Here is a 26,764-nt window from a genome sequence, read left to right on the forward strand (position 1 = left end):
AAAAGCTCATTAATGCAATACATTCGAAAGAGGAAAAGATTCTAGTGACAAAAAGCAAAAGGATAATTAGAGAACAGAATTTTATCCCTGCTTATGTCTGTATGCTCTCTCCAAATATTTCACTCCATTCTTTCCTACACTCCTAGTGGCAAAGAGAACTAGCTTGTCATCTTACAAGGTGTATGGACTTTATATGATTGGTAGGAATTTAATTAAATTAGTATTGTGGAGAATTAAATTAAAAATTTGTGTTAGTACTAACAGGCTCAAAAAGTCCAAGTATAAAGCTAAAGCAAGTATCACACGTAAATATAACAAACAAGATTAGTAAAATAAGCTAAGGCAAGAACTTTTCATCATTATGATCAACATTTACAAGTACTTGGTTTAAAGATTAGCCAGTTTCTACCTGTCCTTTTCAATTCTTTCATCAGAAAAAAAGTAAAGATGAAATGTAAATTAGTATTTCTACTTGTTTATACATACAAATAAAAAGTTAACTCCTGAGAGGATGATGAAAATTCTGGATATTAATGTTTTAGATGTTATCTATGAAGCTCAGATAGCCATGTGGATTCTGTTTCATTATTAATAACTGAAAATTGACTACATTAATAAAATATCTCACAGATGCTCTGTCTTCTCCCTCCCACACACCAACAACTCAAATTCAACAAAATTTGGTTCTTTTGAGAAACATAATATGTATTATTTTAGTAGAAATTTTAAGAATAATTGAGGACAAAATTAAGTTTACTTCTCAAGCTACTTTACTGGTTTTACTAACTACTATGTCCATATGTGAACCTTTGCTCCAGTTAAACTGCTCTACTTAACTTAAAAGAACACTGAGACCCATCTCCACACATCTTCCTATGCCATACTCCCCGTACCCATAACATATCCTAACTGAGCTCCACCTTCCCAACGTGCAGCCAACTTTAAAGGCCAAGCTATAACACCATCATCTTTTTCTCTCCACTCATAAAAGCATATTCAAAAGAATGTGACTGCATGATTACAGAAATAACCTTGAATCTACTCCAGTTATCAAAAAAGTTAAATAATTCTCAAAGTTTTTTCTTTTCACTATTAAGAAAAATAGGTTGCAATCATCTCACTGATCATGATACACCAACATGAATGGTCAGAGAGGCTGAAAACTACTAGTCACCACCACTGGGACAGAACACAGCTCATTGCTTTCTATCATGGTTTACCTTTTCTTGTATTCTAACTCAGCTACAAGACTGCAAGTTCTTGATATGGCATGGCTGATGTCTAAAATTTATTTGTATTCCTATATACCTAGCACAGCATTTTCTATGGTCAGTTTTCAAAAAGTTAACAAAAAAACTTTAATCAATACTTCTTTGCTTTCAAAATTCAGATGATATCATTGCTTCCATTATATATACTTATATTAAATGTTTTCATCCTTTTAAAAAATGGAAGCAAAAAAGATGTAACAACTCTGTACTGAATGAAGACTCTCAAAATACAATGAAACAAGACATTGGAACAATTACTATATATTGATATTAAGTTATTAATTTAAGATCAGATATTTGGTTGTGCTTTAAGAACAAATTCTTTATCTTTTACAATACAGCTGGAGAATATTTACAAATGAATATCAAAGAATCTGCTTCAAATAATTGAAGCTGAGAAAGGAATTGGGCGAGTGCACAGATGAAAAAGTACTGACCATGAGTTCACAATTCTTGAAGCGCGTTGATGGGCATATATGGTTTTATTATCCTAGTCTCTTGATTTTTGTATATATTTAGATTTTTCATAATAAAATGGTTTTATACTTTATTCCAAAATGCATAAACTTTTCCAATGCCAAGAAAAGTTTGAATTAAACATCTCATCATAAGAAAAAGAGATCAGACCCAGAGGAAAACATAAATAATAATATTGTTCTATCCAAAAAGTGCTGTTTATAATAAGGAGGAATGGAACTGAATAATATTAATAAGGCACAAAGAGGCACATCTCAGCAAATCCCCCAAGCAACTCAAAGTACTCACAAGATGACTCTGTTGAAATTATTATAAAATCCTAGGTCAGAACTATCCTCAGGTACAGCAGAGCATCAGAAATTTATTTATGTACTTGCTTGTTATCTATCTCCTCAACAGAATGTAAGTGCTATAAGGTCAATGACTACATCTTGTTTCCCAATGCCTTTCCAGTAATGAGCAGTGTATCTAGCCACATAGTAGGTGCTCGATAAATATTTGTCAATTATTCCTATATATAAAATACATCCTCTCCTGCCTACTGCCAAGAGGCCATAAAGTGCTATGGATATTAAGCTATTAGAGTAAAAATTAATTTCAAAGTTTCAAATTTTAATTATGCATGCTCCTTCTGAAAACAGATTATCAGTAATGTGCATTTATTGTGCATATTAAAAATACAAATAATTTCTGCATACGTTTTCTCATTTTAGCCTTATATCCACTGAGAGGTAGACAAAAACAATCCTAGAAAAGAAAAAACTGAAGTTCAGGATATATTGATAACCTGCTGAGATTCCAACTCTGTTTTTTAACTCAAGAGTTCTTTATTCTATAAATTGTAGAACTCGCTGTATTTCTTTCAAAAATAGGGAATGACAATTAAGCATTTCTAGTATTATTAATTCTAATAATAGAGGAAATAGATCCTGAGAAGTTAAACCCAGAGTAAAGGATGAGAAACAGAAAATCATACCCATTATATTGGCTTTTAGGTACAGTATTAAGGAATATCATCTCAAAATCTTAAAAAATATGTAGAGTTATACTTTTACTTTAGATATAGAAAGCCATAAAAGAATATCTTTCCCACTGTAACAATGAGAACAATCCAAATAGTCTATAAAACAATGATTTATTTTTTAGCCAATCAGAGACCTGTGGTCACAACACAAATTGATAAACTGCAATATAAGGTTGACAAGCTCCTTCAAGGAGAGGCAGAACACAAAACTATTAGTTTAGTGCAAAAGTAATCACGGTTTTAGCATTGTTGAAATTTGCCGTTTGATACTGGAATACATTCTTAAATGTGGCCATGTTATACATCATTTTAACATGTATTTCTTGCTTTATGTTTTTTTGCTAATGACTTATTACTTCTTGTTTATTTTATATTTATTTTGGACTATGGAAATGATGTTAGACTAAAAGCAAATTTGAGTGATTTTCTTATTCGAGTTCAAAATGGGTCGTAAAGACAACTTGCAACATCAACAACACATTTGGCCCAGGAACTGCTGATGAATCTACAGTGCAGTGGTGGTTCAAGAAGTTTTGCAAAGGAGATAAGAGCCTTGAATATGAGGAGAACAGTGGCCGGCCATCAGAAGTTTACCACAACCAATTGAGAGGAATCATCGAAGCTGGTAGGAGGGTCAGGACAAGAAGCTCAGCAGACCCCTGGGAGATTCATCATGAAGAGGCAATCACCACGCGACACACAGATTGCTCAAAGTAAATATGAAAGAGGCACTCCTATGAGCCATAAGGTGAAAGCAGCAGGTAACTTACAAAGGAAAATCCATTAGACTTACTACAGACTTCTCAACTGAGACTTTATAAGCCAGAAAGGATTGAAGCCCCATTCTCAGTCTTCTCAAACAGGAAAACGCCAAGCCTAGAATTTTGTATCCTACAAAACTAAGTTTCTTATACAAGAGAGAAACAAAGTCTTTCTCAGAAAAGCTAATACTAAGGAAATCTGTCAAGATCACACCTGCCCCGCAGGAAGTACTCAGAACTACATTATACATGGATCAGTACAATAGACATACACCACTTAAAAGCACCCAAAATCTAAAAGTCAGAGCCCAGATACTACAATTGATCAACAGGTAAAAAAGAGAAATAAAGGTCTACTTGACAGGATGAACAGAAATCCATCCCACTCATCAATTCTTTCAATAATGTGAATGGCTTAAACTCCACACTCAAAAGACATACACTGAGAGGAGCTGAAAGATGGCGGAGTGGTGGTGATCTCCTGGATTCGTGCTCCTGGAGAGGAAGGCATGGATCTCGGTCTGCCACAATGCTAGAGGATCGCTCCCCCACCAGAACAGCGGTATGAATCCATGGAGAATCAGCGTGGGACACAGAGAGCAAGAAAAGACTGAGGTGAACAGGAAATCAGATCGTGAAAATCTGGAGAGTGCGGGACGGACAATAGAGAGGGGAACGCGGGACAGCTGTACCCGCCTCACCAGCAAGTGAGGGGGGGGGTTCAGCCCCACAGGAAAGCGGCCTGTTTTCCCCACTGACCCCCACTCCCACTCAATTAGGGATCTGCCTGAAGCTGGTGCAGAATCACCGCGGGAGACACGGGGCTCTGTGGAGAGGAGACAATTGCGGGAGGCATTCTGGACCCCTGAGCTCTGTGGGCGGACTGCAACCCGTGGGAGAGGGTTCCCGCTGGGCTGCAGTGACAGACACCTGCGGGACGCCAAACTGTCTCCTTTAGGCAGGCAGCTGGGCTCCCTCAATCCCGGCTCCTCCTGCCCCTGCCGGACCCTGAACATTCACCCCCAGCACCAGTGACTGGCGCGTGGGCAGCCGCCATTGTCAGGGTCCACAGCCTAGCCGCTGCGGAGTGACTGGGAACTAGGCGGCTCCCTCCTCTAGTCCGTGGACCCCCACTAGGAGCTCTGCCTTTGCGTGAACACTGAGGGCTTCCCCAGTCGCCAGGGAGCGGAGCGTGGACCTTGCGGACGTTGGGGCGGGGCAGACCATCGCCCCCGGTAGCTGCAGCAGCCGGGGCGCTGGGCGAATGTGGGCAACCCCCTCCCCCTAGCCGCGGTCTTCCATGCAGAGAGAGGCAGAATCCACCTCAGCAGAGGAAGAGGCAAAGAAAAAGTCGCTTTCCGTCTGCAAATAAATCAGTCCAGTGACAGGACTCTCAAACCGGTTTCGGCCAAATTAATTCTCTGGGGCTGGACCCAACAGGAGCAGCCCCACAGCTGAGGCAGCAAAATCCTGAACAACACGTGAAGGGCTCCCCCTAGTGACAGAGGAGGCAGCTTACCTGGGCTGCTGCACAGCCCAAGATCAGCACGCAAGGACTACCTCTGTCCAGCCTAAAGCTAGCTGAAAGAAGGGACCTAATGATTGATCCAGATGGGAAGGCCTCAGCGAAAGAACTCTGGGAGTATAAAGAATCAAGCTGAAACCTTGCTGTCAAAGAAGATTACTAGTTCTCCACCAATTGACACAAACCAAACTCGAAATAGCAATATGTCACAGGAAGAATTTCAATCATGGATCATAAATAAGCTGAATATTGTCCAAGAAAAAATGGATAACCAACACAAAGATACCACAAAAAACATCCAGGACTTGGAAGAAAAATTCACTAAAGAAATCGAAATATTGAAGAAAAATCAAACTGAACTCCTGGAAATGAAGAATTTATTCAGGGAGCTACAAAACACAGTGGAAAGTCTCAAGAGCAGGGCAGATCAAACAGAAGAAAGAATCTCAGAAATCGAAGATAACACTTTCCAATTAAATAAGTCACTCACAGAGATGGAGCAAAGAAATAAGAGTAAAGACCAGAGTCTACAAGAAATGTGGGATTACGTGAAGAAGCCTAACGTGAGAGTTATCGGCATTCCTGAGGGTGAAGAATACAATAAGCAAGGCTTGGATAAGCTATTTGAAGACATAATTGAGGAAAATTTCCCAGGCCTTGCCAAAACTCTAGATATACAGGTTCAAGAAGCTCAAAGAACCCCTGGGAGATTCATACCAAATAGGAAGACACCACATCATGCAGTTATCAGACTGACCAAAATTTCCACTGAAGAGGCCATTCTACGAGCTGTTAGAAGAAGCAAGTTACATACAAAGGAAAATTCCATCCGAATTACGCCAGATTTCTCAACTGAAACCTTACAAGCAAGAAGAGACTGGGGCCCCATTCTCACTCCTCTGAAACAAAATAATGCCCAGCCTAGAATCTCATATCCAGCTAAGCTCAGCTTTATATATGAAGGTGAAATTAAGACATTCTCAGATAAACAAAAACTCAGAGAATTCACCAAGACAAGACCAGCTCTCCAAGAAGTACTCAAAACAGGGCTACACACGGACCAGCAAAAGAAAGACCCATGAATATAAAACTACTCAAGAGAAGATAAAAACTCAGTTATCACAATGGCTCAAGTGAGAAAACAGAATAATGAAATTCAAGCCAACATGAGGAACAGAAATCAGTCTCACTTATCAATTCTCTCATTAAATGTGAATGGACTGAATTCCCCACTCAAGAGATATAGACTGGCCCAATGGTTAAAAAAATACAAGCCAAGTACCTGCTGTCTTCAGGAAACTCATCTAACCTGCAAGGATGCATTTAGACTGAAAATAAAAGGGTGGAAATCGATATTTCAAGCAAATGGAAGCCAAAAGAAAGCTGGCGTGGTGGTTTTAATCTCCGGTAACTTAGTTTTTAAATCAATAAAAGTAATGAAAAACAAAGATGGTTACTATATAATGGTGAAAGGTACAATTCAACAAGAAGACATAACTATACTTAATATATGTGCACCCAACTTAGGTGCACCCAGATTCATAAAGCAAACCCTACTTGATTTGAACAAAATGATAGATAATAGCACGCTGATAGTCAGAGACTTTAACACGCCTCTGACAATACAGGACAGGTCCTCCAAACAAAAAATAAACAAAGAAATAACGGTCTTAAATAGAATGCTAGAACAAATGGGCCTGACTGACATCTACAGGACATTCTACCCAAAATCCACTGAATATACTTTCTTCTCATCAGCCCATGGGACATTCTCCAAGATTGACCATATCCTAGGACATAAAGCATGTCTTAAAAAATTTACAAAAATAGAAATTATAAATGCATCTTCTCAGATCACAGCGGAATAAAAGTAATAATGAACCCTAACAGAAATTCTCATTCCTACTCAAAGTCATGGAAGCTAAACAACCTTCTCCTGAACGATTATTTTATAAATGAAGAAATCAAGACGGAAATCAAAAGATTCTTTGAATTAAATGACAATGGAGAGACACAACTTATCAAAATCTGTGGGACACAGCTAAAGCAGTCCTGAGAGGAAAATTTATTTCCATAAATGCCTATATCAAAAAGACAGAAAACTTACAAATAGACAATCTAATGAATAGACGCAAAGAGCTGGAGAAGGAAGAACAGACCGACCCCAAACCCAGCAGAAGGAGAGAAATTATTAAGATCAAATCAGAACTGAATGAAAAGGACAACAAACAAACCATAAGGGAGATTATGTTTTCAAAGAACCAACTTTTTGATTTATTAAACAAGATTCACACACCTCTGGCTAGGCCAACCAAGAGCAGAAAAGAAAAAACTCTTAATAACCTCCATCAGGAACATGAAAGGAGAAATCACAACCAATGCCACAGAGATACATGACATCATCTATGAATTTTACAAAAATCTTTATGCACACAAATTGGAAAATGAGGAGGAAATGGACAAATTTTTAGAAACATACAGCCTTCGCAGGCTCAACTAGGAAGAAATAGAATTCCTGAATAGACCAATATCTAGATCTGAAATCGAAACAGCAATAAAAAAAACCTTCCCAAAAAGAAAAGCCCTGGACCAGATGGGTTCACACCTGAATTTTACCATACCTACAAAGAAGAACTGGTGCCCATCCTACATAAACTATTCTCCACTATTGAGAAGGATGGAATTCTCCCCAACACATTCATCAAGCCAACATAATTTTAATACCAAAACCAGGAAAGGATGCAACAAAAAAAGAAAACTACAGACCAATATCCCTTATGAATATAGATGCAAAAATTCTCAATAAAATCCTAGCACATCGAATCCAAGTGCTTATCAAAAAAATAATCCATCACGACCAAGTGGGCTTCATCCCAGAGATGCAGGGATGGTTTAACATACGCAAATCTATAAATGTAATTCACAACATAAATAGAAGCAAAAATAAAGATCATATGATCCTCTCAATAGATGCAGAAAAAGCATTTGACAAAATTCAACACCCTTTTATGATAAGAACACTTAACAAAATAGGCATAGACGGGGCCTATCTAAAAATGATACAAGCCATATATGACAAACCCACAGCCACCATCATACTGAATGGGGAAAAATTGAAAGCATTCCCACTTCAAACCGGAACCAGACAAGGCTGCCCACTGTCCCCATTACTTTTCAACATAGTATTGGAAGTCCTTGCGAGAGCTATCAGGCAAGAGAGCAGAATTAAGGGAGTCCAAATAGGGAAAGAAGAGATCAAACTCTCACTCTTTGCTGATGATATAATGTTCTATCTAGAAAACCCCAAGGATTCAACCAAGAGACTCCTGGAATTGGTCAATGAATTCAGTAAAGTCTTAGGATACAAAATCAATACACACAAATCAGAGGCATTCATATATGCCAATAACAGTCAAAAGCAGAACCAAATTAAGGACTCAATACCCTTTAAAATAGCAACAAAGAAAATAAAATACCTAAGAATATATTTAACTAAAGAGGTAAAGGACCTCTATAGGGAGAACTACGAAACACTGAGGAAGAAAATCGCAGAACATGTAAATAGGTGGAAAACCATACCATGCTCGTGGATTGGAAGAATCAACATTGTTAAAATGACTATACTGCCCAAAGTTATCTACAGATTCAATGCAATCCCTATTAAATTACCAACATCATTTTTCACAGATATAGAAAGAATAATTTTATGCTTTGTGTGGAACCAGAGAAGACCCCGTTTAAGCAAAAGCAATTTTAAGCAACAAAAACAAAATGGGAGGTATTAATTTGCCAGGCTTCAAACTATACTACAAAGCTGTGATTATTAAAACTGCTTGGTATTGGCACAAGTGCAGGGACACAGACCAATGGAACAGAACAGAAAATCCAAATATAAAACCATCCTCATATAGCCATCTAATCTTTGACAAAATAGATAAAAACATACTCTGGGGAAAACATTCCTTATTTAATAAATGGTGTTGGGAAAACTGGATAGCCACATGTAGAAGACTAAAACAGGACTCACAGCTTTCACCTCTCACAAAAATCAAATCACGGTGGCTAACGGACTTAAATCTTAGGTGGGAAACTATTAGAATTCTAGAAGAAAATGTAGGAAAGACTCTTACAGACATTGGTCTAGGCAAAGAATTTATGAAGAAAACCCCTAAGGCAATCACAGCAACAACAAAAATAAATGAATGGGACCTGATTAAATTAAAAAGCTTCTGCACAGCCAAAGAAACAGTCACGAAAATAAACAGACAGCCTACAGAATGGGAAAAAATTTTCACATACTACACATCAGATAAAGGACTGATAACAAGAATCTATTTAGAACTCAGGAAAATCAGCAAGAAAAAATCAAACAATCCTATCAAAAAGTGGGCAAAGGACATGAAGAGAAATTTTTCAAAAGAAGATATAAGAATGGCTAACAAACATATGAAAAAATGCTCAACATCCCTAATCATCAGGAAAATGCAAATCAAAACCACAATTAAGATTAAGATATCACTTAACTCCAGTGAGAATGGCCTTTATCAAAAAGTCCCAAAACAACACATGTTGGCGTGGATGCAGAGAGACAGGAACACTCATACCCTGCTGGTGGGAATGCAAACTAGGGCAACCCCTGTGGAAAGCATTATGGAGATACCTTAAACAGATTCAAGTAGACCTACTATTCGATCCAGCAATCCCATTATTGGGCATCTACCCAAAAGAACAAAAGTCATTCTATAACAAAGACACCTGTACCCAAATGTTTATAGCAGCACAATTCACAATTGCAAAGATGTGGAAACAACCCAAATGCCCATCAATCCATGAATGGATTAGTAAACTGTGGCATATGTATACCATGGAGTATTACTCAGCTATAAGAAATAACGGGGATATGATATCTCTTTGGTTCTCCTGGAGACAACTGGAACCCATTATATTAAGTGAAGTATCCAAAGAATGGAAAAACAAGCATCACATGTACTCACCAGAAAATTGGTTTCCCTGATCATCACCTAAATGCACATCGGGGAAGGATACCAATTGGCTGTCAGACTGAGACAGGGAGTGGGGGGAGGGGATGTATGCCTACATGAGTGCATTGCGCACCGTCTGGGGAATGGTCATGCTTGAAGGTGCTGACTCGGGGAGGTGGGGGGTAGGGGGAGGGGATGGAGGTATGACCACATGGTGAGTGCCAGGCGCACTGCCTGGAGAATAGACACGCTTGAGGCTCTGACTCAGGGGAATGGGTGGGACATGGACAATGTATATAACCTGAACTTATGTACCCCCATGATGAGCTGAAATAAAAAAAAAAAAAAAATGAAGAATAAACTCCAACTTTGATGAAGTTGAAAAAAAAAAAAAGAGACACACGCTGGCTGAATAGATTTTAAAAAATGCAGATAAGCTTACAAAGTGTTATATAACATAGTTGTATATATAACATGTTATATAACATAGTTGTAACCTACTGTAGTCCTGAATTATTAATTCCAATTTTTAAAACTTATGCCAGAGAAACTACCTTGGGTATAAAAATGGATTACAAATCTATTTGGGAAATTGCCTTTTTTAAAAGGCAAATTAAAGAATAAGGTCTTGCTTTTTTGTATTCTAAAAATTATTTCAAAGTCACTATAAATAAATTAACCAACATTAATATTTTTTCTGTCTGCAGACAAAGTTAAATTCTCAGTATGTATACTCAAGAAGTAGTATTCCAGACAGTGAATAATAAAAAAATCTTTAGAAAATGCTTGCACAGGATTTGCTTTATAGGAATGTTGGTACAAGTAATTAGTATGACTTTTAATAAATGGCACTTTGAAGAACTGCTAAGCCCCAGTAAACCTTCAAGTCAAACCACCTTGTCTTTTTTTTTTTTAAGCAATAGAACTGTAGTATATTTTGCCAGCATAGTTTCACTACTTCATGTTTAAAAGATTCATATGTATGAAAAGCTTGAAAGAAATATCACTTACATATATCCACTGTATTTCCCAGTGGACATAGCTTAGCACAAACTGATAAAAATGAGGGGTCATAAAATAGGAAATCTATTTTCATACCCACTGGTGTGTAATTGAATAGATTCTTTGAATAGTTGCTATAAATTAATTCCAACTTAAAAGCAATGAAATATTTCACCTCTTACAAAGTAGTCAGGAATGACAAAAGTATTTTCCCCCTTCAGCAAAGAAGGGATATTCTGTGATCTCAACAGTTATTGCCTTCATATATCTAAACTATAAACTCATCTCATGGACTGCACAGGAAAATTTGGAGCTCCTTCAAAGCTCAGCCATCCAAAAACAGATTCTCATTGGTTTCAAGCACATTTTAGAACACTACAATATTGTTCCAGGATATTAAATTCGAAGAATGACAGACTTTGGTTTCCCTATGAGTTAGAACACAATAATGAAGAGTTCTCCTCAGGTTTAGGATAGATTCAAAAATACATTTAGATATACAAACAAATCTACTGGCTCATAAAGTTTGTATCTCCCTTTGACATACATATTACAGAGAGAAAATACACCAGTTATTTAACATTAGCAATAATACAGGGTATCCCAAAAGTCTCCATACAAAGGAAAAATCTTGTAAAATTCTGTAATGAATATTTTGTAAATAAAGGTACATTTAGCTACAATTTCCCATTTTCCTGATGTATGGCTACTTCTAGGACACCCTGTAAATGTGGTGGTTACTTAGAATTCACACAAAACATAGTGCCTGCCCATAGAGGGGTTTATGTTCTAAGACATTTATATTCAGTAAGAATCAGAAGCCTACAGATCAGGACTTTTTTGTTTTTTTACTTTTTTTACTTTTTTTTTAATAAAAATGATATTTACCACAGCCACACTCAATCAAGCAAGCAATACTCACTAGACATAGGAATAATGCAGCATGGTTTTCTTCAAGCCAAAGTTAATTGTCACATCTAGCATTTCCATTTTATACATGGGTGTATTGTCTACAACCTCAGAAGGTATTTATTTCATATTTACTAGGTGCAGCTAAACACTGAATGCCTACTACATGTCAGGCATGTTGCTAAGTGTTGAGAGTACAAGATGAACACAACAAAGTACTAGACGACTTTGAGAAGTACATAGTCTAAGGGGAAGAGTAAATAAAGGAAACTCACTATCACTTTGTGCTAAGTGTTACAACAGATTTAAGTTGTACAAGTTCACTCACAGAGAAAGCAAGTATACCAGAGGAAATCCAGGGATAGCTTCGTAGGCAATGAGATGGTTAAGCTGGATGTAGAAGTCAGTGGAAGTGATTCTGTCCCTTAGAGGACAGCAATAATAAAAATGAGGAGATGGACTCTGAGGGACAGTTCTCAAGGCACTCAAATCCTCTTTTGCGATTCTATGACTTAAGAACAAAGCACTGCTTATCCAGACCAGACAGGAGGGTGTAAATGAGAGAGAACCCAGCCAAAATCCAGAAGTTGCCCATAATATCCAGAGAGGCTGGTCGTGCAGATAAAGTCTGAGCAGTTGGGAGCTTCTCAAAAAACCTAAAGAATTGTTAAATACTGTGGCCTTTTCCTACATTCTATAAATAGAAACTCCAAATAAACCTCTGCAGTGGGTTAGCCTTTGAATTCTTGCTTTAACCTCTGGGTTTAAAGACTCTTGCCTTCTTGCCATTAATATATTTCCTATCACAATTTTACAATAACCAATGAGATATTCATCCATTATCCTTCCCATTCAATGGCCTCTCCCGTGGTAAAGTGGTCTCAATGGATATACAGTGACCAACCATCCAGTTTACCCAAAACTGCCTTGGTTTTAGCATTGAAAATCATGTGTCCAACTAAATAGTTCAGTCCAGGGCCAACTGGGCCAGTTGGCCACCCAAAAATTTCCTACTTTCAAAGCTTCTAAAAGAGTAAGTGTTTAACATTACTTTCCTAGTAAATTTGTTCTTTTTAAAATCTACTATTATAAAATATAACATAGAGAAAATGACATAAAATTATATGCATGCAGTTTTTAATAGTGGGTCACTTAGCATCAGAAACAATATACATGCTACCACCCCAGAATCCTTCCTCCCCAATCCAAGCACTTTCACTCCCCCAAAACTAACCAGTTTCCTGACTTTTCTTGCAAATATTTTTGTCATTTTTAGAATATGAATTCATCAATGGTATTAAACTATAAAGCTCGAAATTTTTATTTGAACTTTATCTACCAAAATACTTCTCTGTTTTGCTTTTATTGCTCAACACTGTTTATATCTAAAACTGATTGATGTTGTTGCATGTAGATGTACATTGTCCACTTTCTTGCTATATATTCTTCCTTTGTTTCACAAACCTTACCTGTTAAAAAAAAAACTTATGAGTGAGTTAAAAAAATCAGTTAATCCACTGTCTACCAAAACATAGTAGTCTCTATGTTATGGGTTGAATTGTATCATCCAAAAAGATATATTGATGTTCTTAAGTCCCAATACCTCGGAATATGACCATATTTGGAAAATGGGTCATAGCAGATATAATTAGTTAAATTAAGATGAGGTCATACCAGAATAGGGTGGGCCCCTAATCCAATAAGACTTAAGTCCTTATGACAAGAGGAGAGACACACAGCAAGATAATTTTGTAAAAACCAGAGACGCAGATTGGAAATATGCTCCCATGAGCCAAGTAACATCTGGGGCCACCAGAAGCTAAAAAAGACAAAAAAGGATCTTCCCCTGGAGGCCTGGAAGGGAGCATGGCCCTGCCAACACCTTGGTTTCAGACATCTAGCCTCCAAAACCGTGAGGTAATAAATTTCTATTGCTTAAAACCATCTAGTTTGTGGTAATTTGTTACCGCAGCCCTACGAAACTAATACACTCTATTAAAATTTTAATTTTATATAAGTAACTTTGGAGGAAGTTTTAAGACTATCATTTAACATATAAGTACAGATAGGTCATATTATGTTTTGTGTTAAATATTCATGTATGAACTATAATTCTTTCAAGGAGGCTTGCTTCTTGGCATTTGCTTTAGTTCCTCAAAAATATTATCACCCCTGCTGATTTGTAAATTATGGAGAAAAAATACAGTCTTTGCCCTTTTTCTTCTTGGAAATAATTTAAAACCAATAATAAAAAGGAAAATCAGAAATGCAAATTTCTCACATGAAATCAGAAGACATCCATAACCCTGAAGAAATGCAAATTTCTTACATAAAATCAGAAGACATCCATAACCCAGAAACACAGTACATGAGAAAAAAATTCCTAATATAAATGAAAATTAAATTGGGAGTGGAAGAAGAGGAAGTTAAAGATGCCTACAGTTGCAGAGCAAAGAACAGCTCTCAAAAATAAGTAACCACGTCCTGTGGAGCAAATCCATTTGGGAAAAACGGAGATTAGGTGCTTATTCTGACAGCAGAAGTACCTTGGACTACATTTTCACAAGATCTTAAGAAGTTGAGGAGGTCATGCTAAATGAGCAATTTCACAGGATGATTTCTATTTTTAGGATTCAATGTCCAGTTGAAACAGGGTTAAGGAGAGATACTCAACAAAGAGAGTTGTCTTTCAGTGTGTAAATCACATGGCTATGAGAAATAAAGCCTAAAAGATCTCATGCAAATATACTAACTTATGTCATTAAAGGTGTTTCCCATTAACCTGAAACACTGCCCTGCCTACTCTTAATACACAAACTTCCAACAGGAAGAACTCACCACATTCAAAGTGAGTAATAATTTTAAAAAGTAACATATAATGTATACAAAAATACTGCAGAAACAAATAAAATCGGAAAAGTACAAAAATATATGATAGATGAATGTCATGAGATAACTGTTACTAAGAAAAAAAGGTGAAAAATGTTGCCACAAACAATATAAACATTTTGACTAAACATACTGCCTAAGAAGATTTTTTGGAAGAAAGAAAGGTGTCACCTCAATTAAAGGAAAAAACAAACAAAAGGATATAAAAACTGAGGAAAGATATGGTGAGACAAAAAGGTAACTACTTGAGCCAACAGAGTTCCAGAAAGAAGTAAAGGGAAAAAAATCATTTGCTGAAATGAAGACGGAAGAGGGGACATTGAAAAGAGGATTGATGGATGTGGACAACATGAAACACAATAAAGGAAGAGTTTAAAAGGATTATAAGAAAAATGATAGACATAGTAAACAGGAAAAAGAAAAGAAACAAAAGAATAGAAAACATATTAAAGACATAGTTTAATAAACAATTACTGAAATAAAATAAGATTAGAATCTTCAAATTGAAGGACATACATTATGTCAGAGAAAAATAATTGCAACAGTATGATGCTCACCAAAACGTATCTCAAAAATATTACTAGAATTCAGAAAGAAGGAATCCTCTGAATAGTCAGGCAGAAAAAACAACCTGCCTATAAAAAGTAAAGCCACCAGGCTAGAAGGCAGTGAGAAAAATGTACAAAGTACTCAAGACAAATACGTGTGACATAAGATTTTTACCCTAGCCTATGTGATACAATCAATAAATAACATAACTAACCAAAAATTTTTAGAGAGAAAAGAAGTTGGTAAATGGTGAAAGTAGCCGATTGCAACATCTTTTATAGCTCAAGGGCAAAAGTGTCATTTGAAATTAGTAAATCACATAAACCAGGAAGCAGGTGGTCAAGAACCCGTCTCTGGGAGGCAGAGAGGATGGCAGCAGGTGGAGCCAATTAGGGGCCAAGGCTCCAAGCCTGCAGTGCATGTTTCATTATCACATCAGACTCACAAAACACAGATTTAAAGATAAAGTACTGAGAATTTCAAGAAGGTGACCACAGAGCCTTAAACCCTTTCTGAGGGCTGGGTCCTGTGTGATTGCAGGGTCCATGCCCGTGAAGCTAGCCCGTGTGTGTGTGTGTGTGTGTGTGTGTACATACCCTTTCTGAGGGCTGGGTCCTGTGTGATTGCAGGGTCCATGCCCGTGAAGCTAGCCCGTGTGTGTGTGTGTGTGTGTGTGTGTGTGTGTACGTACCCTTTCTGAGGGCTGGGTCCTGTGTGATTGCAGGGTCCATGCCCGTGAAGCTAGCCCGTGTGTGTGTGTGTGTGTGTGTGTGTGTACGTACCCTTTCTGAGGGCTGGGTCCTGTGTGATTGCAGGGTCCATGCCCGTGAAGCTAGACCGTGTGTGTGTGTGTGTATGTGTGTGTGTGTGTGTACGTACCCTTTCTGAGGGCTGGGTCCTGTGTGATTGCAGGGTCCATGCCCGTGAAGCTAGACCGTGTGTGTGTGTGTGTGTGTGTGTGTGTGTGTGTGTGTACCCTTTCTGAGGGCTGGGTCCTGTGTGATTGCAGGGTCCATGCCCGTGAAGCTAGCCCGTGTGTGTGTGTGTGTGTGTGTGTGTGTGTACATACCCTTTCTGAGGGCTGGGTCCTGTGTGATTGCAGGGTCCATGCCCGTGAAGCTAGCCCGTGTGTGTGTGTGTGTGTGTGTGTGTGTGTACGTACCCTTTCTGAGGGCTGGGTCCTGTGTGATTGCAGGGTCCATGCCCGTGAAGCTAGCCCGTGTGTGTGTGTGTGTGTGTGTGTGTGTACGTACCCTTTCTGAGGGCTGGGTCCTGTGTGATTGCAGGGTCCATGCCCGTGAAGCTAGCCCGTGTGTGTGTGTGTGTATGTGTGTGTGTGTGTGTACGTACCCTTTCTGAGGGCTGGGTCCTGTGTGATTGCAGGGTCCATGCCCGTGAAGCTAGACCGTGTGTGTGTGTGTGTGTGTGTGTGTGTGTGTGTGTGTGTACGTACCCTTTCTGAGGGCTGGGTCCTGTGTGATTGCAGGGTCCATGCCCGTGAAGCTAGCCCGTGTGTGTGTGTGTGTGTGTGTGTGTGTGTGTGTACCCTTTCTGAGGGCTGGGTCCTGTGTGATTGCAGGGTCCATGCCCGTGAAGCTAGCCCGTGTGTGTGTGTGTGTGTGTGTGTGTGTGTGTCTGTCTACATATATATATATAAATAAAATTTCCTGCACATTTCTGCAAGCTTGTTATATCGTGTCTGTATGTGTGAATGTGAATGTAGGAAAGAAAAGAACAGATCATGCCCCTATTTTCTTCTGCAATTCCCTCACCCATGGGTCAGGCCCAAGCAGAAGGGAAGTAAGAAGATTTGAAGTGACTGTGAAATTAAAGTTTTAAATTAGATATCAGACTGACACTTATTTACCTAAACATTCATATATGTAAACGCAGACCTGCACATTTAAAGGCTGTTTTTACAAATTAACTATTTATAATTAAGATCACGGGCAATTAATTCCACAGCATACTAAGTAATTTAACACAATTGTCCTTGGCTATAATCTTGATGCCAAGAACCTCCCTCCTACTCTCTGCTTCTAGTTTCATCCTTTCATTCAATTGTAACTGAAAAAAAAGGTACTATGTTTTGTGGAGAAATTTATATAACCTAACAAAAGTGGATACAAATATATTAAGTCATCTATTAATAATATATAACAATTCAGATTACAAAAAGGAAAGGGATGAAAGCAAACCAAGTAGTAGGTGCTTTACGTATGTTACACTCATTTCATTCTTACACAATAATTCTGAAATACACAAACAAATATCTCAATTCCTACACAGAACAAAGGTTAAGGAGGATACGTATGCTAATCAAGGTCATCAGCTAGTAAGTACATATTCAGCTCTATTTAACTACGAAATTCTTCTATTACCTTTCTTTGCCTTCCTTTTTTTCCTTCCTTTCTTAAATACTTACTATATTTGCTATGTACCAAGCATTACGAGATAATATAAATACAGAAATGAGTGAACAAAGACCTTGAGAGCAGAGTCCAAGGCTGTGCTGTCAACAAGGTAACTACAAGCCATGTATGTCTATAAGCACTTGAAATATGGCCAGTATGAACTGAAAGAAGCTGTAAGTTAAATTATACATCAGATTTTAAAGACTTAATAAAAAAAAAGTACAGAAAATGTTACTAATAATTTTTCATATTGATTACATATAGAAATGAATTATGGATATATTAGGCTAAATAAAATGTATGCTTGAAATTTATTTCACCTAAGTGTTACAGCTCTTTTAGAATTTGTCTAGCAGGTTTTTTGGTCCTCACCAGAAGACCCAAAAAAAAAAAAAAAAGAAAGAAAGAAAAAAATTTGTTTCACCTGTTTCTCTCTACTTTTTTAATATGGCTACTAGAAAACTTTGTTTTAAGTATGTCTCACATCTTATTTCTATTGTACATCACTGGCCTAAAGATGCCCTCCCAATTTTGCTTTAGGATATATAGATGAATTACTTTCCTGTAATTTTTAAATGTCATAGCCTCAAGATTATTTCAAATAAGAAACACGTGTTACCACTTTGTGGTATCATCAATATTTATTGACTATATATTCAATCTCTCTTGAAATTTCAGAAATGAACATAACTAAAATTTGCTAAACTCTGTTGTTTTTTCCATTTTCTGACAAAGTACACAATGAGCAGAGAGATATCTCAATTCAACACACAGATATTCTTGTAATTGATTGAAACCGCTTTTCTTACATCCCACATGTCTTTCTTAGAGATTTGCTGAACACATTTAATATCATTAGCATGCTTTTCTCCCAGTATGAAAAATTTTGATTATTTAGAATTTGCCACATTAAAAATATTTTTCACATTTTCCTAAAGAAGATGGGGTAAGATGTGTTTTCAGGTAATAAAACATTTGCATTTTTATGAATTACCTATTAATGTGAGCAGTGAGGAATCATAAAAGAAAGGTATCTTTCCTATTGTTACATACTGAAAGAGCAATATAAACTAATTTATAATGCAACATAAAAGCTAACACTCCAAAGTTGTATAAGAGGCAATAACGATATTGATAAACTTGTAAGATCGATTGAAACAGTAATTCTAATAAACACAAACAGTAGTGAAAAACACCAAATTTATACTGAGAGGGCATGGACCAAAACTTTCAAATAATCATGCACATTTACTACACTTCAGTTCGTAACATTGGATGTACCACAAAATTCACATTTTATAAGTCCCTCCCACATTTTTTTACTTTGTTTTGCCTTGAAATATTCCAAATTTATAATCAAAGAACAAAATGACCATAAATACATGAGTTCCGTGAAAGGGTCACATATGCAAAGCAGCCGCAAAATGCCAAAGGAGAGGAGAAGCCAAAGAACAAGTCAGACAAATCCCATTTGTTGGTAAAGGGTGGTTTATCGGGGAAATTACAGACAGAGGTGTGATCCTGGGCAGCCACAAGACAGGCAAATCTTCACACTGTTACTCCCCAGACTCAGGGTTTGTATACCGTTAGGGAAAGGGAATGCATACTCTTTAGAGACAACTAAAGGAAACCCTCTAGAACAGGCAAGAATGATGTGTGCACCATAGCTGATAATTTCTGCGATGACATCAAGATTGCTTTGATCTAAAATCAAGATTTACAGTGAGTACGTGTTCTTACACTAAGGACAGTAAATGATCAGGAGGCATCACGAGACTGGTGTTAATGAGAAGTCAACATGACAGACTAGCATCACTTTTGCCTCCACAATATAAGACAATATGAACATATATAAAAAACAATGCAATAAAATGCAACAAGTAAAGAAATGAGAGTCAGAAAGCTGATACTTGTTATGAGGCTTGAACTAGTCACAGAGTTTCTGATATTTAGTTTCCTCATTTGAAAAGGGGAAAAGTAAGCCTGGCCATGCCTCAAGATCCTGTGAGAATCAAAAGAGAACATAGATAAAAGAACTGTGTGACCGGTAAGGTGTGACACAAATTGGGCCATTATTATATTAAAAATAAATTCATTCCATTATTTTATTATGAACATCTACCCTTTAACTAATGTTTAAACAACCACTGTAGGAAAAAAGTAATAAAAACTATTTTAAATATATTAAATTTCAGCTTTTTAAAATCATTCTTAGAATCCTCTTGGTGTAAGTTAATAAAAAACTTACACCAATAAATGAAAATATTTATGAGAAGGCACTTGATGATTACAGTAGAATTTTGGGAGACAGGTGCCCATAGAATTAAAAGGTCAAGCAGTGACAGTCTAAATTTAAACAGGCAAGCATCATCTACCTCCCACTCCACGTGCTGCGATATACTGGATTCCTGCATAAAACTAAATCGATTGAGAATAAACATTTATTTTAGTAAACATCTTATTTTTAAAAATCTATTTTCTATTAAATGGACTGAGAATTCTTTCCTTTCTTCCTTCCTTCCTCCCTTCTTTCAGCTGCCTTCACACAGTGTTAGCATACAGGAACAAAGAACATGACTTTTGCTCTGATACTGAACAACCGCTGTTGTGGCTTCTCCACCTACAGAGTTTGCTGCACTGGCATAGGAGGAGGATTCTCGACAAGTACCGGGAAAAATGAAATGAACATTTTAGGCCAATTAATGAAATGAAACCATTATATTATACTTAACTAGAAAAAATGTTCAAATTTATATAGGCACTAGGTTTTAGAAAGAAGTAAAGGGAACAAAATCAGAAGAAAATAAACCAAGTTGTTAATCACAGCTGTGCAAAGGTGGTGGCATTAATGGAAAAGTTTTTTCATCTCTCCAAATGTCCTTTAATCCTGCAGTCCCCAACCCCCAGGTCAAGGTCAGGTACTGGTCCATGGCCTGTTAGGAAACTGGCCACACATCACTGCCTGAGCTTTGTACCAGCTTCCCCACACTCACGACACCCTAGGCACCACCCCACACCCCCGGGTCCGTGGAAAAATTGTCTTCCATGAAACCAGTTCCTGGGGCCAAAAAGGCTGCAGAACACAGCTAGTAGGCTAGTATTTTTTATAATGGAAAAAAGGAAACCTAAGAACTTGCTGTTGATCTTAATACAATATGAATCTAATGAAAAGAGTTTTGTCTGTTTTAAGCTATCTTCAAAGGATAGCAGGTTACAGGACCCAAAAGCAACACTGCAGCTTGCTCCTCCCAGCAAGTGCCACATACTGACAGGGAGGTCAATTTGCACACCCTTTTACTGCCTCCACTGACTCATCATATAGGATGTGATCAAATCTCACCCACAAGCATGACCTACTTGCTCAGAGACTAAACTGGGCATGTCTTAATGTAAACAAAAATCCAAAGGTAAGAAGCAACAGTTGCTTCAAATGGGAAGGAATCAGCGAAAGAACACTAGAAGAATGTAGAATCAAACTGAAAGGACACCACCAAAAGGAAACACCAACTCTCCAGCAATGGATATCAACCAAATTCAGAACACTGAAATGACAGAAGAATTTCGAACACGGATTGTAAGAAACTCAATGATACACAAGATAAAACGGATACCTAACATAAAGAAATAAACCAACAAACAAAAATCCAGGACTTAGAAGAAAAATTCACTAAAGAAATTGAAATAGTAAAGAAAAATCAAACAGAACTTCTGTAAATAAAAAATTTATTCAACAAATCACAAAACAAGTGGAAAGTCTCAAGAATAGAGCAGATCAAACAGAAGACAGAATCTCAGGGACTGAAGATAATACTTTTCAATTAAACAAGTCAGTTGCACAGATAGTGCAGAGAAATAACAGAAAAGAGCAAAGCCTACAAGAAATGTGGGACTATGTGAAAAGGCCTTAAATGAGAATGATAGGTGTACCTGAGGGTGAAGAAGAAAATACACAAAGTTTGGATAAACTATTTGAGGATATAATGGAGAAATATTTCCTTGGTCTTGCTAGAACTGCAGATATCCAGGTACAAGAAGCACAAAGGATTCCAAGGAAATTCACTGCAAACAGGAAGGCACCATGACACACAGTCATTAGATTGGACAAAATAAACATGAAAGAGACCCACCTCAGAGCTGTAAGGCAAAAGCAGCAGGTAAGCTACAAAGGAAAATCAATCAGACTAACTTCAGATTTCTCAGCTGATACTTTACAAGCCAGAAGACACTGGGGCCCCCTTCTCAGTCTTCTTAAACAGAATAATATCCAGCCTAGAATTTTGTATCCTGCGAAACTAAGTTTCCTGTATGAAGGAGAAATAAAGGCTTTCTCAGACAAGCAAAGATTGAGGGAATTCAAGACAAGTCCCATCCTTCCAGAAGTACTCAGAACATCATTACATATGGATCAGCAAAACACTCACCAGTATAAAATCATCCAAAAGCTAAAGGTCAAAGACCAGAGACCACAATGGCTCAAGAGAGAAAACAAAGCAACAAAGTTCAACTCAACAAGATGAAGAAAAATCTGCCCTACCTATCAATTCTTTCAATAAATGTGAATGACTTGAATTGCCCACTAAAGAGACATAGGCTGGCCAAATGGATAAATATACACAAGCCAAGGATCTGCTGTCTTCAAGAAAGACATCTAACCCACAAGGATGCATTCTGACTAAAGGTGAAAGAATGGAAAACAACATTCCATGCAAATGGAAGCCAAAAGAAAGCTGGCGCAGCAGTTCTGATTTCAGATAACTTAGTCTTCAAATCAACAAAAGTAATGAAAGACAAATATGGTCATTAAATAATGGTAAAGGGTACAATTCAATAAGAAGACATAATAATTCCAAATATCTATGCACCTAACTAAGGTGTACCCAGATTCATAAAACAAATCCTACTTGGTCTAAATAAAATGATAAACAGCAAAACTGTAACAGCCAGGGACTTCAACACCCCTCTGACAGAACAGGACAGATCCTCCAGACAGAAAATAAAGAAACAATGGTCTTAAACAGAACTCTAGAACAAATGGGCCTGACTGACATTTATAGAACATTCTACCAAAAAAAACACTGAATATACATTTTTCTCATCAGCTCATGGGAAATTCTCTAAGACTGACCATATCCTAGGCCACAAAACATGTCTCAACAATTTAAAAAATAGAAATTGTACCATGCATCTTCTCAGACCACAGTGGAATAAAATTAGAAATCAACTCCAACAGAAATGCTTATCTCTACACATAGCCATCTAATCTTTGACAAAGCAGACAAAAACATACACTGGGGAAAAGAATCATTCAGTAAATGGCGCTAGAAAAACTATATAGCCACATGTAAAAGACTGAAACAGGATCCGCACCTTTCACCTTTCACAAAAATCAACTCATGGTGGATAACAGACTTAAACCTAATGCATGAAACTGTAAGAATTCTAGAAGAAAATGTTGGAAAAACTCTTACAGACATTAGCCTAAGCAAAGAATTTATGAAGAAGACCTCAAAGGCAATCACAGCAACAACAAAAATAAATAAATGGGACCTGATCAAATTAAAAAGCTTCTACACAGCCAAGGAAACTAACAAGAGAGCAAACAGACAACCTACAGAATGGGAGAAAATATTCACATGTTATACATCTGATAAAGGGCTGATAACTAGAATCTATACAGAACTCAGGAAAATCAGCAAGAAAAAAATCAAACAACCTTTCAAAAGGTGGGCAAAGGACATGAACAGAAACTTTTCAAAAGAAGATAGACTAATGGCTAATAAACATATGAAAAAATGCTCAATATCTCTAATCATCAGGGAAATGCAAATCAAAACCACAATTAAGATTAAGATATCACTTAACTCCAGTGAGAATGGCCTTTATCAAAAATTCCCAAAACAACAAATGTTGATGTGGATTCAGAGAGATAGGAACATTCATACACTGCCTGTGGGACTGCAAACTAGTATAACCTCTATGGAAAGTAATACAGAGATACCTCAAAGAGTTGCAAGTAGAACTACCATTTGATCCAGCAATTCCATTATTGGGCATCTACCCAAAAAAACAAAAGACATTCCATAAAAAAGACATCTGCACTAGAATGTTTATAAAAGCACAATTCACAATTACAAAGTTGTGGAAACAACCCAAGTGCCCATCAATATATGAGTGGATTAATAAAATGTGGTATATGTGTAGCATGGAGTTCTACTCAGCCACAAAAAACAATGGTGATGTAGCACCTCTTGTATTATCCTGGATAGAGCTGGATCCCATCATACAAAGTGAAGTATCACAAGAATGGAAAAACAAGCACCACATGTACTCACCATCAAACTGTTATTAACTGATCAACACTGAAGTGCCCATATAGTATAACATTCATCGGGTGCTGGGAAGATAGGAGGGGGGAGAAAGGGATGGGTATATACACACCTAATGGGTGTGGTGCGCACCGTCTGGAGGATGGACACGCTTGAAACTCTTACTCGGGTGGGGCAAAGACAATATACGTAACCTAAACTTTTATACACCCGTAATATGCTGAAATAAAAAAAAAAGTAAAATAGGCAGTTATGTCCTGATGTCTTAAGTGCTAGAGGTCAAAACAAAGGAGGAGAGGTAGAGAGGGCTGGGAGATGGGGCTGCCCCTGTGATAGAGTGGTCAGGGATGATTTTGTTGAGGAGGCCTTTGGGCAAAGCCTGGAAATAGTGAAGGAGTGATGCCTGGGATATTCAAGGAAACGAACCTTCCAGACAAAGAGAACAACATGTGCACAGTTCTTGATCTGGACATGTTAGATTTGAAATGCCTATTAAAAATCCAGGTGGAAATGCTGATTAAGCAGTTGAACATGAGCTGGAGTTTTGGAAAATAACCAAGCTAGAGATAAACGTGTGGAATCATCAGTATATAAATGGCACTTAAAGCCATGGACTGAAGAAAATTACCAAGGAAATGAGTGTAGCTAGAGAAGAAATTTAAAACTTGATCCCTGGGCCTAATATAAACACTGGAATGCCCAAGACTCCCAGTAGGGGTTAAAAAAATGTTGGAGTATTAGAGGATGGTCTGGTTAGACAGTGGTACTCTCTTCAAAGTGAGATTTTGGGGGTATTACAAAGTTCTCTAGATCGTAACTATTGGAGAATACATGTACTATGATGGAGGGCAAAATCACTGGAGGAGAAGAACTCAAGGAATTGAGAAGCCAATGGCTTAGAAAGCTTATTTGTTTGGATACCTAAATCACCAAGGATTGTGAAAAGATTAGTGTTAGAGAAAGTGACAAGGATCCAGGAGGGAAATTTCTTTAAGATATGAGAGAATGGATACAAATCAATAGATTACTATAATAAAGAGAGTTAATGGAGGATATAGTTTCATAACATGAGATTTAAAGCTGTGAGTTTGAGGGAAGAGGAGGGAAGAATGGTCTGGAAATAGCAATGAGGAGCATGGAAGACACCTCCCCATCTCTAATCCCACAGGTGTGAGGCAAGGGAGAAAAAAACAGTACCATTTAAGAAGGCAGCAGGGGAAGAAATGTCTTCAGGGCACAGATTTCAGTTAGATACCAAGAAAGTGAAAGGAACACTCAGACAAGGTTAAGAATTTATGGGTTTTGCTGATTACTGAATATGAGTTCACGGAGCACAGTGGACAAGTTTCAGGAGTGAAAGAGGTGAGGGGTAAAGTCAGAAAAGAAAACATGCAGAATTATAAAAAGTCGGGGGTTTAGTGATCACAGGTGACCTAGAAGCCCCAAGTGTCTTGAGGAGACTGATGTAGACAGCTTAAAGGACATAGTTAATGAGATTCACTTGCAATTCTCAAGGCTATGAGCTTGGGATGTATAGGAATCTTGCCAGGAGCAGAGTCAGGGGGTCCCTCTCCTCTTCTGCCTATGACTATGTAGAGATGTCTTAATATCTGAGCAGAAGCCATTGAAAAAGAGGAAATATTCTAAGCCTTCGTCCCATTCCTTGAGGGCAGTTTCACTCTTTCCTTGAGGATTACAGATGATGAAACTAAGCCCAGAGAGCTGAAGGGATTAAGCATCAGGTGACATGGAGAGGTGGTTGTTATGTAGAGCAGCGTGGGCTTTTTCTTTTGAAAAAGTCTGTTAAAGTGTTTTTCTAAACAAAAGAGATTCTACCATGGGTCTACTCCCTTAGGGTCATACAGATCAGGAGAAAGCTTTGAAATTACCAGTAAAAAGGGTCTTGAGGAATATCAATTTAAGAATAACCTACCAAATATATTGAAATAGAAGGGCCAACAGTCAGATTCAAGGTCTCCAGTAAGATGACAACTGTGACAATGGCAAAAACAGTTTACTCCATGAAGGGCCACAGTTGCTGTGTTTACACAATAACCATAAACCTCATTTCCTGAGTTCATGCTGTGATTGTGTAAGTTTGTCAGTGTTGTGATGAGGTGTGCCTTGTGAGTCTGGTAGCATATCCTTTAGTATAGGGTCAAAGCCAGTTCATCAAACACCAGACTTTTTAGTCTATTATGCTTTGCAATTTAGTTGTATCTACAAAATTGTGACCGATAATCACAGCTCAGTTTTATTAAGCACCGGGGGATGTATGTTATGCACTTGACAAGCATTATCTAAATATTTCAAGGTTGGAACTGCAGTTATCCTTCATTTATCCAATAAAGAAACTGAGTCACAGAGCAATTAAGTAACTTGGATGAGGTTTCCATCTAGAGCTGGCAGAGCCAGAATTCCAGCCTCATTAGATTAAGAGAGCCTTCACTCTTAATCACTATGCTATAATGCTTTACACAGCAAGGCTTCATGCAGAGATAGACAGACAGACAGATACTTTTTAATCACATGGATAGAAATTATCACTTGTCTTAATTCTTATGTTCCAATTTCCTTTCCTTTTTCTTTTAACAAGAATAATTATTTAGTCTAAAAAAAGAATTGGGTAATTCTA

The 26,764-nt window shown here is 37.5% G+C and overlaps 1 protein-coding gene and 1 non-coding gene across 2 annotated transcripts in view; one reads left to right on the top strand and one right to left on the bottom strand.

Moving 5' to 3' along the window:
• Nucleotides 1–26,764, bottom strand: part of IQCM (IQ motif containing M) — a 299,506-nt gene that overhangs the window by 211,623 nt on the left and 61,119 nt on the right. The window lies entirely within an intron of this gene.
• LOC123639031 lies at nt 18,126–18,187 on the top strand. Its single transcript, XR_006735600.1, has one exon. It is a non-coding gene; the product is annotated as a U7 small nuclear RNA (small nuclear RNA).

The sequence above is a fragment of the Lemur catta genome, chromosome 5 (assembly GCF_020740605.2).
Source record: "Lemur catta isolate mLemCat1 chromosome 5, mLemCat1.pri, whole genome shotgun sequence".
Lineage (NCBI taxonomy): Eukaryota > Metazoa > Chordata > Mammalia > Primates > Lemuridae > Lemur > Lemur catta.